The 16743-nt window shown below is 34.5% G+C and overlaps 1 protein-coding gene and 1 long non-coding RNA gene across 3 annotated transcripts in view; both read left to right on the forward strand.

The window, feature by feature from the left end:
- The window catches only part of LOC126769428 (uncharacterized protein CG43867), a 327165-nt gene that overhangs the window by 191650 nt on the left and 118772 nt on the right, over window positions 1-16743 (forward strand). The window lies entirely within an intron of this gene.
- The window catches only part of LOC126769573 (uncharacterized), a 32485-nt gene continuing 22492 nt past the window's right edge, over window positions 6751-16743 (forward strand). Inside the window, exon 1 of the long non-coding RNA XR_007669399.1 lies at window positions 6751-6797. This is a non-coding gene — a long non-coding RNA (uncharacterized LOC126769573). The remainder of the gene's footprint in view (window positions 6798-16743) is intronic.

Here is a 16743-nt window from a genome sequence, read left to right on the forward strand (position 1 = left end):
ACCCACTCATCAGATATTCTACCGCAAAACAGCAGTACTTGGTATTGTTGTGTTCCAGTTTGAAGGGTGAGTGAGCCAGTGTAATTACAGGCACAATGGATATAACAACTACAATAATAAATAATATTGCAGTTTTTTGTATAGGTAATTATAACCACTTTATTATGCGACCAAATATAAATGATCGTAAAAATATAAACGACGATGCACATTTGTATTTACAGTGGATTCACATTGTGTATATTTCACCTCGTAGCTATTGTTGCCGAGGTCAACGACACTTGGCACGAGATGGCGTAGCTCCTACCGAGGACTAGGCAGGAACTATTTTATGTTACTTGTAGTTTTTATTATGACATAACTAACATATTGTATTGCTTAATTAAAATGCATCCAATTTTATTTTAAAAAAATTAAACATCGCCATCTTTTCTTTACGTAAGGATGTTAGAATATTTTTTTTCGTACAGTATGTTTTTTTAAATTAATAAATGTTACCATTCTAAATTTAATAAATTAATAACGTTTACCTAAGATATCCGATCCAAATTCTGTTTTTTATATAGAATAGGAAGGCGGACGACCATATGGGCCACCTGATGGTAAGTGGTCACCAACACCCTTAGACATTAGCATTCTAAGAAATGTCAACCATCGCTTACATAGCCAATGCGCCACCAACCTTAATAACTAAGATTTTATGGCCCTTGTGCCTGTATTTACAGGCTTACTCACCCTTCAAACCGGAACACAACAAAATGAAGTACTGCTGTTTTGCGGTAGAATATCTGATGAGTAGGTGGTACCTACCCAGATGAGCTTGCACAAAGCCCTACAACATGTAATTATGTGTTTATTATTTTGGTAATAAGTCGACATATATTTTGAATATTACAAATTAATTATTATCGGAACATAACTTAGTAACTATCGTCTCTACAAAATAAATATTATAATCGGTCAATTAGAAGTTACACGATCACTAACGGATGCATCAAATATAATACATTTATATATACGTACATATATATGTGTTGTAATGTTGAATCTTTGTCATAGTAAACTATTTAAAATGCACAAGCGTTTCGCATATTATAACGCGCGTGCCTCTATTCTATTTAAATTATTTTAAAAAAATCGTGATTCGGATACATAAATGACATATTATTTTTTACGCAAACAAAAACGGAATTTTGATGTAAAACCTCCAATTGTGTTACTGCATACTGGCTGCATAGCGATGTGAAAAAAACATAAAGGATAAACAAAAAGGAAAACAGCTTAAAAGTAGAATATTCGAATTTTGTTGTCGTCACGTTGATAATGAATCCTTAAAATGTTATCAAACGAAATAAACAGAACCTTACAAATATAAAAAAGTTATTATTCGAAACACTTTCTATATATTCTTTTATCCAAAAAATTTGCAATATCATAATTATTCTATAAAAATATGGATTAATTTTCTATAATAATATGAAATAAACTTTACGTTAAAAGAGGAGGCTGGATAAAATTTTTTTTATACTAACATTTTATAATTCTAGTACAGTTTGTACTAGTATAATAGTTTGTTAGATTGTGTAATATGATAATTAATACTTGTTGTTAACTAGATAACATAAATACATACAATAAAATAGGTTAAAATAATCACATGGATAATAGAGAACGAACTCACCTGCGACCAAGTTATTTGCAGTTATGGTAATTTTAGTTAGTACATGTGTTGCCGCAGCATTTCGCTTGGTCGAGCTGATATGGCAGTAACTTTACAAATAATTTGCGTTACGACGAAACGACCCGATGAACGGCGCTTCCGTTTCACTGGGTCGCGCAGGTGTGTTCGATCCTTAATACTTTTAGCTTGATGTCACATAAAAAAAATATAAGTTGATAATTCACTGTCAAACTAAAGCACACTAAACTTTTGGCATTAAATTATGTATTGTATTGTAATCAATTATTTTACTTGTGTCATTTAAAAAAAAAAAATTAAAATTTACAATAAAAAAAACTACATACAACAATATAACACTTTTTTTTATATATGTACCAATATACAAATGAGAAATTGCGAAATAAAAAACTTAAAACATCAACGTACCTACATAATAATTTAAAAAATGTAGTTGAAAATTCAAAATAAAATAATTAATATATAAGCCAATTGAAAATTCAAAACGTATTTTAACGATAATTTAAAAAGCGAACTTAAATGCTATTTAAAAATAAAAACGAATGTTCTCGAGCCAATCAGTGTCGAGCAATACTTGAAGCAACTTTCCGAGCTATTATACAAGCTGGAGGCCAACAGCTTATTTGCATCCGCAATTAGTTTAAGCTGCGAAACGTACTGCACTTTGTTATTACTTGAATTTAACATTTTACGATTATTCATACTCAAAAGTTTGTATTTTTTTAATTTAATACGGATTTGCAAATATACAAAATATATTGCTTAAAAAAATTTGTCCCAACTTAAACCTTATCAAGATGGAGTAGTTACTTTTTGCATCTGCATTACGTAATATTCAATTGACTGTATTCTTTATATAATATTTTTGGTGTTATAAATTGTAAATGTAGACTTGTTCATAATTATGTATTTATAAATCTAATAAATGTAAATTATCGTACCTAAAATTTTAAATAGTATTCTTAATTCAAAGTGCTAACAGAGAAAACTATTTTATATTTAATAACAAATATTTTTGTTAAAAATAAAATTTTAAATGTATTCAAAATTCAAATCGAAAAAAAATGTTGAGCTAGTTTTATCAAATTTATTTACAAATATTTTTCAAACGGAATATAGATAAAATATATTCTATATTCAAAATGAAATCAGACGAAGCTATGTTGAGGTAGTTTATCATAAAACTCATCAATCTTCGTCTAAACTATCTCGTACGAGCGTTGAAAATTTAATTGAAAGTTTTAGTTAGTGTTCATTCATTTTCAACTCGTTTCAGTTTACGAACACAGCGCTGCTTTGATGTAACAAAGGCTCCCGAACAAATAGATAAATTGCATTTATTGGATTCTCATTCGATGTTTGAATCGGGTTATTTGTTTTTGTTGGATTTTAGAAAAGGTTTTTTTGTTTTTATTATGTATTTATACGATAAAAAAAAAATTAAATGTAAATTTTTGTTGCGTTGATCTTAATTTCAATACTGAATGAATTGATTTTTAAACAATTTGTTATTGTTGTCGAGTCAAGCGATTAATAAATCGTGTTACTAACATGGATTTACTAATAAGTACTCATTTAATTATTGCAATAAAAAATTATTTGTTTTCTACTTAATTTTACCTTGAAATTTATTGTTAAAAATTAACGGAAACACCTAATGATGCACTTAACATATCCGCCATATTTTAATGTATTTTTAATAGTTTGAGAAATTCGACAATTCTATAAAAAATAAATGATATTATTCTAGTTTTCCAAGAATTACTCGTTATGCGTTCTTCATTTATAGTGACAACAGTTACCTTTAAAAGTATACTACCGGTTTAACCATCACAATGCATAAGCCCTTAACATATGCAAAGTCACATCAACCCCACTATCTCTGTTGCCACAGCTTAACCCCCGAGCGACGCCTGTGGTACTTTTGTACCCTGAGTACAATTTGTTTACGTTATGCTAAATCCATTCCTAGTCGAACATATTTTTCTTACAATTTATCTTCAAGGTTTTTTAAATTCAGCTCACGCCCTGTTGTTAAAATATATGATTAAAAAAAATATAAACTAATTTAAATCGGAATTAAGGATATTTTGCATATCATAGTGAGTTTATCGTAAGATACGAATATTAATAATTATTATTCAGCAAAAAGCAGTGTTACGTATAAAATATTTTCTATTATTTATTTTTAAATATTACAATTTTTGAAATACCAATGTGAATAAAGGTGCGGCTCGTACGTCAAAGTTATAAACATATGTGAAATGGTGTGAGTGGAGTTTAAGGCTAATGTTCCGGCCCGAGCAAAGGTGGGTTGCGGCTCACCTATGACGAATAACAATAACGCGATGAACAGCGCGGGGGGGTTACCCGCTGCTGCCGATATGGACTCGCTCGAAGAAATGCTTCGTAAGGTAAGGATTCATGTTTTTAGTCTAAAGAAATTATATAAATACACATATGAAACTCAATATATTTTTGTCTCTAAATAATAATGTAGGGTTCAAACCTAAAACCTTATTACCTTATAACGATCAGCGGCGTTATATCTCGCCATTAGACCAACGACGCAGTCAAAGTTGATACTTGTTACACCATATATATCAACATTTTTTTTGTATCGTTAGAATAATAATAAATACGGTCAACATTTCAAAATATCTGGGTACAATATAGCTTCTTAAAAGATTAAAATCAATATTTATATGTTTGTCTTAATCTATTTTTTGCGTTGTTAATCGTTAAGCGTTGGTAATCTATTTTTATGCTGTAAAAACGCGTTTACGCGTTTCCCTCACTTGGATGTGGAACTTATCGGCGCTGAGTATGCGCCGGAATTCTCACTAAAAAACCAGCGGTACCTACACCGCCTTTTCAAGGAATGTTTCGGGATCGCTTGCGCATACTAATGTGACGCCCCAACGGTTGGCCCGTTCCCCATTGGTCCCTCAAAATCCTAGGGGTACAGAGACCACCTAGCTCCGGCAACACTTACGGTGGGAGGAGAAGGCGCGCATAGTGCCGACGCCTTCACCCCGGTTTTCATGCGTTGCTAATTTACTCATCCGATTGTGATTCAACTTTGCGGAGGTGTTCTCCGCTCGACATATTTTTCCGTCAATATAAACGTTTTATATTATAATGTGCTATATTATATATACCCTTATTTTACTCATGCGCATCCAGGACATAGAGATAGTTTCAAATAATTATACTCCAATTAATTTTGGATGTATGTCATGTGTCTGATTTCATTTAAATTCTGCCACATGTGTATTCTACCAACTCGCATTGGTGCAGCGTGGTGGAATAAGCTCCAAACCTTCTCCTCAAAAGGGAGAGGAGGCCTTAGCCTGGACTAAGGTCTCCTCTCCCTTTGTGGGACAGTGGAGTGTGGACAGTGGGACAATAACAGGCTGCTACTGTTACTGTAATTTTGAATACTTAAAACACACGTCTGTAACGCTTTCACGGTTAAACCACTAAACCTATTTTGATGAAGTTTGGTATGAATCAAGCCTGAACCTAATGAAGGATATAAAGCTACTTCTTTACATACATTACCCCCCTTCCCTCGAGGCCAAGGCCGCGGACAAAAACTAGTATATACTACAATATAACATTTATTTAACGTATTTATGGATATCTTGATAATAAATCACCTCGGTCCACCGCTGTTACGTAGCAAAGCATACAAAATGCATACAATAATATATCAAAATAATTAATGTATTTGTAACTATGGGGCCGTACCTACGATCCGTCATATGTCAGTGACTCGGATTGCCATGTTTTGGATTATGTATGGGACACATGTGGGGCTTTATTTGAAGTGATTTTTCAGTACCGTTTGTAATAACAGCTTGTTGTTTTGTACTTGGGTGTTGCAGGGTGGTCTTATCTTCAATTTGGTGGGATATGTCAACTTATGTATGATTTACCAAATATGTGATGTGAAAAATTAAATACACAAAATAGCAAGAGCGAAAACGTAATTTAGGGAATGTTTTAAAATCATGAACAAAAGTAATTACTTGAAAAGTTATTTTATTCTGGTAATTCATTTAAAATTGTTAAGCATTATATTTAACACAGAAAAATCATCAATCATATTTAAGTACAATTTTATCGTGCTTCGTTGTTACTTATTTTAAATTATTTCAAATTTTAGATATTTTTTTTTATTTATTAGTTAATAGTCTTTAGAGTCATTATTATATAATGCCTCTAACCATCCTCTTTCCGTTGATAATTTACAACATGTATTTTATTTTCCTTGTTCTTAATTAACTTTTACTTTCTATTTTGTATATATATAGTTTTATTAAGATACTATATTTTCCTGACAAATACAGCTTAATGGGTCGAGTAGTTACTAAAAAAACACAAACAGCGTTAGTTAGTCAAAAACATTTTATTTTAAGTGTAACGTTCTATCAGGTAAGATTCGAAACTTAGCATATAGAACGCAGAACTTAAGATATTAAAAATCGATTCTAACCACGACTCTAACCATAAAAAAATATATATTATATATATTTTTCATATTCCATATTTTTCCTAAATGATGGTTCCCCGATTTATGAATGTTACAACCAAGAGGTAAAGTGACGCGTCACCTACAATGAATTAATTAAAGTAACCGACCTATTTACATTTATTAATCATTGCACTATGGCGTCCGCGAACTGGTTTCTGAATTTAAATTCCCTTCAAACATTTTAAGCACACTACCAACCTTTAAGACTTAAGTTTAATGTTTCTCTACTTACGAGCACATTGGGTTAAAATTAATTCTCAAAAAAACTGCAAAGAATCTAACCGGCCAACTTAGATTTCATGTAATTTAACTTCTACCAAAAATAAATAGCGTATTCCAACGGCAAACAAATTTTATCTTGAAACGACATGATATCATTGGTCGAAATCTTTTTTTTTTATAGAATAGGAAGGCGGACGAGCATATGGGCCACCTGATGGTAAGTGGTCACCAATGCCCATAGACATTGGCATTGTAAGAAATGTTAACCATCGCTTACATCACCAATCTGACGAGCCGGTTGGCGTGGTTGGTAGATACTTGCCTTTCACGCCGAAGGTTGTGGGTTCGATTCCCACCCAGGACAGACATTTGTGTGCATGAACATGTCTTTTTGTCCTTGGTCTGGGTGTAATAATCTATATAAGTATGTATTTATAAAAAAAAGTAGTATATGTAGTATATCAGTTGTCTGGTTTCCATAGCACAAGCTTTATACAAGCTTAATTTGGGATCAGACGGCCGTGTGTGAAAAATGTCCCAGGATATTATTATTATTCTTATAACGCGCCACCAACCTTGGGAACTAAGATGTTATGTCCCTTGTGCCTGTAATTACACTGGCTCACTCACCCTTCAAACCGGAACACAACAATACCAAGTACTGCTGTTTTGCGGTAGAATATTTGATGAGTGGGTGGTACCTACCCAGACAAGCTTGCACAAAGCTCTACCACCAGTCGAGAAAGATCTAAAGTAATCCACGGTATCCGTTACGGATTTGTGAAAAAAATGTCGTTTTAAATGTTTAATTACGGGCACAAGGGATATAACATCTAAATTCCTAAAGTTGGTGGCGCATTGTCGATGTAAGCGATGGTTAACATCTCTTACAATTCCAATATCTATGGACGGTGGTGACCACTTACCATCAGGTGGTCCACATGCTCGACCGCCTACCTATTTTATAAAAAAAGATATTGCTGAAGATGTTATCAAAATTTAGGAAGTAAAATTAGACTGCATATATGAATAAATAATTAAGTTGAATAATTAACCTACTTAATAAAAATAGTTAATTGAAAAAGAAATAAAAAATAGCTATTTACAATGCATAATATATGTTACGTATACAATAGTTCTTGTATAATGAGCTATATATAAGAAATCTTAGCACATCGCATGGAATATATAATCTAAAGTGCCTTTATCTCCACTTCTTCTACCTTTGAAATATACTATAAATGCAATATATCAGTTGTCTGGTTTCCATAGTACAAGCTCTGTACAAGCTTAATTTGGGATCAGATGGCCGTGTGTGAAAAATGTCCCAGGATATATATTATTATCATTATTATTACTGTAGTAATTTACACACTACTGTTAACATTTTGTTTAGTAATAACATTTTTAACCATCGCGTTTTCAATTAAGAAAATATAGAAAATTTTGAGTTTTTAATTAATTTTAAAAATCTAATTAATATTGTAAATTTCCTCCTTCATCATAGTAGATGAGGTATAGTTAAGCGGGTAACACGGTGCATTATAAATTATACTAACTGTTGTTCCCGTACTTAGACCCCGCGCCCCGAGCTCAGGCTAATTAACTAAGTGAGAAGTATGCACTGTGAGCCAGTCTAGTGCCTATTATATTTTCAAACTGTTACAAAAACGAATATCAAACAGCTTCTTGTAAAATGGATCGTAACTAGCGTTGTTTTTTGCGATGATATTGATAAAACATTATATTGAATTTTCATTCTTATATTAGCTGTGACATTATTGATTTGCCTTTTGATACAAAACATAGTATTCTTTAATCTTAGCAACGTATATAAGTAAGGCCGTTAAAGTTTACGTATATATCTATTCCATGTATCTATAATGTAGGTGATAGGGCTTTGTGCAAGCCCGTCTGGATTGGTACCACCTACTCAATATATATTCTACCGCTAAGTAGCAATACTTAGTATATGTGCATTCCTGTTTGAAGAGTGATTGAGCCTGTGTAACTACAGGCACAAAGGACATAACATATTAGTTACTAGGTTGACGGCGCATTGACGATGGTTAGTATTTCTACATCGCCATTGTCTATGGGCGGTAGTGACCACTTACCATCAGATGACCCGTTTTGAGTCCGCCTACCTAAAACAAAAATAATGCGAGTAAAAGCGCAGGGCACATTGTTGATGATAGTTTTATTTTTGTCGGCTAAATATACAATTTTATAAATACGGCGAAGAACATTTTCTTCCTTTTTAAATTCTAAAATACTACAGTTTCCAACTCGTCGCCCCGTGATTACACTTTATATTAAAAACAGTTGAAGCGTGCGCACGATACACCCACAATCTTGATGAAAAAATATTTATAATGCTCTCAATACTTTCTTCTTTTTATTTCAAGTTATGAAATAAGCGAATTAATTGTAATAAAATTAGTACAATTTGATAAGCTGAGTTTTTATCATATCTAAAACATGTGTTAATTATTATGTAAATTCATCTATTGGTTTTTGTAATAATTGAATGTTATGCACACACAACACATGAAGAGAGGGAGATCCTGGTCCGTGAGATGGATAATCGTGTCGGCGATGCTCCGCAGGGAATCGGCGTGGAGGGCCGTAGCTTCCTTCTGTGAGACCGTCATGGTCAAAAAGGAGACGGTGGAGCGGGAACGGGAAAGGGCCGATTTTGCTCGTCGGTGACGAAGTCTAAGGTGACTTTGTCTCGGCCCTCCCACAGCACCAACGCTCGGGGCTTAAAATATATCAACACGATCCCGCAGACTTTCCGATGCATGCCGAGGACGGCCATCGCAGTGGTTTTAGTGGTTAAGAATCCCACATAACCCGATTCTCCCCCCATGGAACCCGAGTACCCGAGTACGAGTGAACACATGAATCTTATTAAGCTTAAATTACGGCTTCAAATTCAGGCCAACAACACTTTTTCTTGTGCTCAATTTCATATGTCATCATGTCCGTTTATAGGACGCTATTAACCGCCCACAATAATATACTAGGTAGTGTTAAAATTGTGTGCTAATGTATCTTCTCAGAATACCTCTAATTTACAAAATTCTTAAAATCAGGCACAACGTATGACGATTCAGTGATATAACAATAAAAAAGTTCATTCATTGCACCAGCCTGGAATCTGGAACTTGACATTGCTTACAACGCCGTGCTTCAGCAAGCACGTAAAGCCATTAGTCTTACGCCTGAACTCTTTTCAGTCACATTAGCCGTCCTTTCTGATTGTGACAGTAAGGGAATATAGTGTGCATTTCTATTAGCGCACACATTCGTGCATTTTGATATGTACACAAGTGGCTAGTACATTGTGAATGGTCGCCATGGCCAGAAACAGTCTGGGAGATATCATCATCATATACAATGTACTAAAATCCATTGTGCATATTTAATGAAACACATAAATAAAGATTGCATTTTAAATGATTGCAGCAATGTTTATTCCTGAGTCCAGAAGAAAACCAGCTCTAAAACGTACAATATGCAAATGCTCTGTACAAATTCGTCTCGCTCTTAATTACTGCATTTTTTCACTTTCTTAATTAGCAATTAGTTGCGGTGAACACAGCCGGTGCATTAGCTGATGAGCCTTCTTTGTATTAATGCAGGTTTTGTTTACAAATAAAATATTGCAATGTATCCGTTGAATCATTTTAGTTATATTGTGTTATTCAAGATTTTGAATTAATTACTAAGGTAATATTATATATCTATAGCTATGTATAGAAAGCTTTTGTATACTATTGAATTCATTTATAAAGTATAAGTAATGTATGCATTAACTTTAAAAACAATCAAATCTTTGTTTTCTTTAATTTTTGTCTATATCTTTCTTGTTTGTTTACGAGCGTAAATACGCATATGGTAAATAAAGTTTAAATATTTGACTAAATACCAAACGCCGATTGGTCGAATATCATGTCATGGGCTTTCACCGACCAATTAGCTTTTCGCTAACGGAAGGCTTATTATTATTAGTCCATTTGATAAGAGGGATATTTATTACATACTAATAAAGTATGTTATGAAACTCCAATGTCATGTAAAATTATGTGTCGATTACAATTAAGTAGAAGTTAATACCATATTGTTTTCAAACATGTAAGATACGTTCCGAAACAGTTACAGTAACTATTACTCGACTACTCAAAATTTTAGTGTAATGCTTTTAGAGTTCATGTAGGTATATGAGTTTTTTTATTCTACCTATTAACTAAATTTTAATGTGTTCCATTTTTCTTTTCAAGCGATATAATTAATAATAAGATAATGTTTGCTTATTCCGATGAAGAAAAATTAAATCTACATGACATGACATGGTGAGCAAAGCCAACTGCACAAGAAATATTTTAGCTACAAAATGCGTTTGCAAACACAGATGCACACTTTTCTTCTCGTGTTTATTATTTAGGTAATCAGGGACATACCAACGCCTTGTCGTGCTTTCATAAACCCGAAACTTAACACAGCCAACTTCCAAACTCCATACTTAACTTTATATCTTGGCGGAAAACCTTTAACGGGCCCGACCACGAATTTAAAATCATGACTCCTGAAGTCATGAATCTTTTATAAAATACCCATTAGATCACTTAATAATGAAAGTACAATATTGTCATAAATTACGAACATCGCAAAACGTAATCAATAAGTAACTTATAGCCGATATGGCGTAGTGGTTAGAACGCGTGCATCCTAAAAGATGATCGTGGGTTCAAACCCGGGCAAGCACCACTGAATTTTCATGTGCTGAATTTGTGTTTATAAATCATCTCGTGCTTGATGGTGAAGGAAAACATCGTGAGGAAACCTGCATGTGTCTAATTTCATTGAAATTTTGCCACATGAGTATTCTACAAACCCGCTGTGGAGCAGCGTGGCAGAATAAGCTCCAAATCTTCTCCTCAAAAGGGAGAGGAGGCCTTAGACCAGCAGTGGGACATCAACAGGCTGTTACTGTAAGTAACTCCGTTATAGTTTAGTTAAGAAGAATGACAATACCACTAATTAAATATGTAAATAACAAACAATATATTGATACAGCGTATTTAATTCACCAAAAGCGTTCAGCGATGAAAAGCGCTCTTAATAAACCGGTCATTTTAAACGTGAAATAAAAACAAAGTACAAAAAAGTCGTAAAAGCGAAATTAAAAATTAATAGCTGTGCGCGTTAACGTATGAACGTGGCCCGAGGGCAGAGGGTAGAGGGTAAAAACAGAATATTCATGTAAATATTCGCGCGGAAGAGTCGCGGATCACTCTTTGAATGTTAATCTCGTTATTTCGACTAGTCGGAGTAATGTTGCTTCGATTTGGACAGGTATATGGAAGTTTGGTTAATTTGTAAAAAAAAATATTGGGCCAAAGGAATTAAGATTTTATTACAAAACAATTAAAGTTCAAAATATTTTGCTTCATTATACTACTTTTAACTTTGGTTTAAGAGCGCGTCTAAAGCCAGCAAGCTTTCAGATTTTACCCGCGCGTCCCATGCACATCCCTCTCGGTGTGCGATCTTGTTTTAATTATTTTTTGATGTGTATATAGTATATAACTATGGTATAGTTATTTAACTGTACTATATACTAAATAATTATTAAAAGATGCAGTAAAAGAGGTTTCCTCATATAGCGCCGTAGCGATTGCCTTAAAGAGCAAATGTATATACATATGTTAGACGTATGGGTTTCATAAGTGCCAAAAAAAAACTTTTTATCGTTATAAAATAAAAAGAAAATGAAATTTTATTATAAAAGCATCGAAATAGCTTATAACCTTGAGTCTTTTTTTAACATTTCACGAATGGCATACAGAGTAAGTTATTACAGAATAGTAATGCAGATAAAAAAACCGCTTTAAATATTTATTTCGTCCAGCAAAGAATCAATTTCTTCATATAATAAGAATCGTAGCGATATATGACATTGCACACAGCCACTAAGTAACCTACAGTCGAGCAGTCTTTTGCAATATATTCTGTCCTTTTCAATAACAGAAGTCAGTATTAGAAGGTTTTGCCTAACCGCAATTGTCAATAGACTTTTTATGTGACACATCTATTGACACGTCTTGGGGATAGGACCGAGTAGTGTGCCGCGACGGCAAACGGCACGGCTCTCTTATCTCGACATGCCCTTTCTACACCCCCGTAACCGTAACAGCCTGTGAATGTCCCACTGCTGGGTTAAAGGCCACCTCTCCTCTTTTTGAGAATAAGGTTTGGAACTTATTCCACCACGCTGCTCCAATGTGGGTTGGTGGAATACACATGTGGCAGAATTTCAGTGAAATTAGACACATGCAGGTTTCCTCACGGTGTTTCCTTCACCGTATAGCACGAGATGAATTATAATCACAAATTAATCACATGAAAATTCAGTGGTGCTTGCCCGGGTTTGAACCCACGATCATCGGTTAAGATTCGCGTGTTCTTACCACTGGGCCATCTCGGCTATCTACACCACTACTCTCTAATCCCCTATCTCCTCTAGTAGTATTTAGTCTTTATTCATATAATATAATAATATATAATATCCTGGGACATTATTCACACATAGCCATCTGATCCCAAACTAAGCAGAGCTCGTACTATGGAAACTAGACAACTGATATACTACATATACTATTTTTATTTTGTAAATACATACTTATATAGATAGTTACACCCAGGCTCAGGACAAACAGACATGTTCATGCACAAAAATGTCTGTACTGGATGGGAATCGAACCCACGACCTGCGGTGCGAAGACAAGTATCTACCAACCATGCCAACCGGCTCGTCAAATGTGTTTTTATTTAATTGAAATAATGTAAAATCTTACATTTTAAATATGTATTTGTTCAAATACATTTACAGATGTTCCTTCTATTAATAGTTACATAAACATTTTTATTCGAATCAATTAGTCTGTTTTAAGTACAATGCGATTTTTATCGAATAATCCCGTACTGAATCGCAGCGCTGAAATCGATTTTCAGCTCGAGCGAACAGTGCGAGCTTCCGTTTTAACATTAAAATATTCAATTTATCGTAGAGGCGAATTTGTTTTTAATTATTGTCTATTTATCACTGCGGTTCGAATCGATTATAATCGCCTGACGTGCTTATTATCGTTTCGCGTATGCTAATTAATTTTAATTCGTGATCAACTCATTTTCATTATGCACAATGGTTACATAGAAGGTAGTTCGTAATATATTTTGCATAAATTAACATTCATGTACACAGTAGATGTGAATAATTTATTAAGATAACTTTTTCACTATAAGTTTTTTTATTTACTTATTTGCATTATTATGTACACTCTCTTTATGGATTATATGGCTCGATGGATAGAATATCATAAATACAAACAACCCGTTATGTTTTTCATGTGCTAAATTCGTGTTTAAAATCTTTTGCTCGGTATTAAAAACATTCGTTTTTTTTTTCATCTACCATTCAATAAAGCTCTAAATCATTAATAAAAAACAAGGCGTTTGCCCAGCAGTTTATATTTACTATACACATTAAAAAACCATTTCAAAGGCACTAAATCTTTGTAAACTCATAAGACTTTCATATCACTCATTAATAATATGAAAAAATAATTGAATATTTAAAAAAAAACTTGATTAGCAAGCGATCAAACATTTAATTTATAATAAATGTAATATACTCATTCGGATTCGAATGACAATTTTCTATTTTAATGTATAATATATTGGTCACCAGCGGCCATAGACATTGGCATTGTAAGAAAAATTAAACTTCCATTATATCGCCAATGCGACATCTACCTTAAGAACACTAGGAGAACTAAGATGTTTTATCCCTTGTGACTGTAGTTACCCTGATTCAGTAACCCTTCAAACCAGCACACACAAATACTAACTGCTGCTGTAGAATATCTGGTGAGTGGTTGGTGCCTACTCAGGCGAGCTTGCACAAAGCCGATTAAACAAAAGCTTAGTTCTTAAACAAATACGTTACATAAACTTTGCAATCAAGTTTGATGATTTTTTTATTTAGAAGTATATTCGTATAGTAATAAATATTATGATATATTCTGAATGTATGAAGGGATAACTTCTTCGAGTTATAGTAGTTTAACCGAAACCGAACATTTTCCTACCTAAACTTCCCGGCAAAGGTGCTTACGCTGGCATCAGGCAGCGTCAACACAACATTTGTATTAAAAGTTGAACCCCAACGGACTCGCTCGCTTTATTATTTATTGCTGGCATAATAACTTTCCGACCTTTATTTGTTTTCAACTCGTTACGAAGATTTGCCCTAAATTCGGAAACTCGATTATTTATTCATTTAAATCGTGGTACCAGACGGTTTTGTGGACGGTCAATTTATAATATTCGTGCCGGTTGTAATCGAATTTTGTTTACTTTAAATTAAATTACTGTCTCACATGTTAACATAAGTTTTATTACTTGCACTTCTCTTATTCTTATGAATAACTATTACTAAACAGGATTTATTAATTATTTCACAGTTTATTCAATACATTCAATTAAAATAATAAAGATGGGCATATATACTTTATACATACGTCTTTTTTATATTAATTTTAAGGGAGACGGTGTAATTACAGGTTTTTTTTTTAAATTATAGAATAGGAAGGTGGACGAGCATATGGGCCACCTGATGGTCAGTGGTCACCAAACGCCCTTAGACATTGGCATTGTAAGAAATGTCAACCGTCGCTTATAGCCAATGCGCCACCATACTTGGGAACTAAGATTTTATGTCCCTTGTGCCTGTAATTACACTGGCTCACTCAAAGCCGAGATGGCCTTCAAAGCCGAGATGGCCCAGTGGTTAGAACGCGTGAATCTTATCCGATGATCGTGGGTTCAAACCCGGGCAAGCACCACTGTATTTTCATGTGCTTAATTTGTGATTATAATTCATCTCGTGCTTAACGGTGAAGGAAAACATCGTGAGGAAACCTGCATGTGTCTAATTTCATTGAAATTCTGCCACATGTGTATTCTACCAACCCGCATTGGAGCAGCGTGGTGGAATAAGCTCCATAACCTTCTCCTCAAAAGGGAGAGGAGGCCTTAGCCCAGCATTGGGACATTAACAGGCTGTTACTGTTACTGTACTGTTACTCACCCTTCAAACCGGAACACAACAATATCAAGTATTGCTGTTTTGCGGTAGAATATCAACGTTGGTGACCACTTACCATTAACCCATATCCTCATCCGCCTAACTATTCTTTAAAAAAATAGCAGAAACTGCTTCTACATTTAACCCAATCCCAATGCTTTTAAATGCTTTTGTTGTCTTATTTATTTTTAGGGCATTTTTTAATTTTAATTTTTTTTTAATTTAGGGCATTTCAAAGGCCGAAAATTCGATGACTTCCAACCCGTGGAACAGGCTGGGTTTCGAAAAGGCTTCAGTACCGTAGACCACATACACACACTAAGGCAAATAATACAGAAGACCGAGGAATATAATCAGCCTCTATGCCTAGCGTTTGTGGACTACGAAAAAGCCTTCGATACCATCGAGACCTGGGCTGTTCTGGAATCCATGCAGAGATGCCTAATTGACTGTCGGTCTGTCCAGGTGGTGAAGTGTTTGTACGAAGCCGCAACCATGACCGTCCAAGTACAAGATCAGAGCACAAGACCAATCCAATTGCATCGCGGGGTAAGACAGGGAGATGTAATATCACCGAAACTCTTTACCAATGCATTGGAGGACGTCTTCAAGACGCTCGATTGGAACGGACGCGGCATTAATATAAATGGCCAACACATTACACATCTGCGATTTGCCGACGACATTGTCATCATGGCGGAGACTCTGCAGGATTTGGAAGAGATGCTAAACAGCCTGAGCGATTCTTCAAGACAAGTAGGTCTCGGGATGAACATTGAAAAGACCAAAATTATGGCAAACCGTCATGTATCCCCGAGACCAGTGGTCGTAAATGGCTCTCCACTTGAAGTTGTGCAGGAATATATCTACCTGGGCCAAACTATACAACTTGGCCGGCACAACTTTGAGAAGGAAGCTAAAAGAAGAATACGTTTGGGCTGGACGGCATTCGGGAGGTTACGTCATATTTTTGAATCGTCGATCCCACAGTCGCTTAAGACCAGGGTCTTCAATCAGTGCGTCCTACCTGTAATGACTTACGGTGCCGAAACGTGGACACTTACCGTAGGACTGGTCCACCAATTTAGGGTCGCTCAGCGAGCAATGGAACGCGCGATGCTTGGGGTT

The sequence above is a fragment of the Nymphalis io genome, chromosome 7 (genome assembly GCF_905147045.1).
Source record: "Nymphalis io chromosome 7, ilAglIoxx1.1, whole genome shotgun sequence".
Taxonomy (NCBI): Eukaryota; Metazoa; Arthropoda; class Insecta; order Lepidoptera; family Nymphalidae; genus Nymphalis; species Nymphalis io.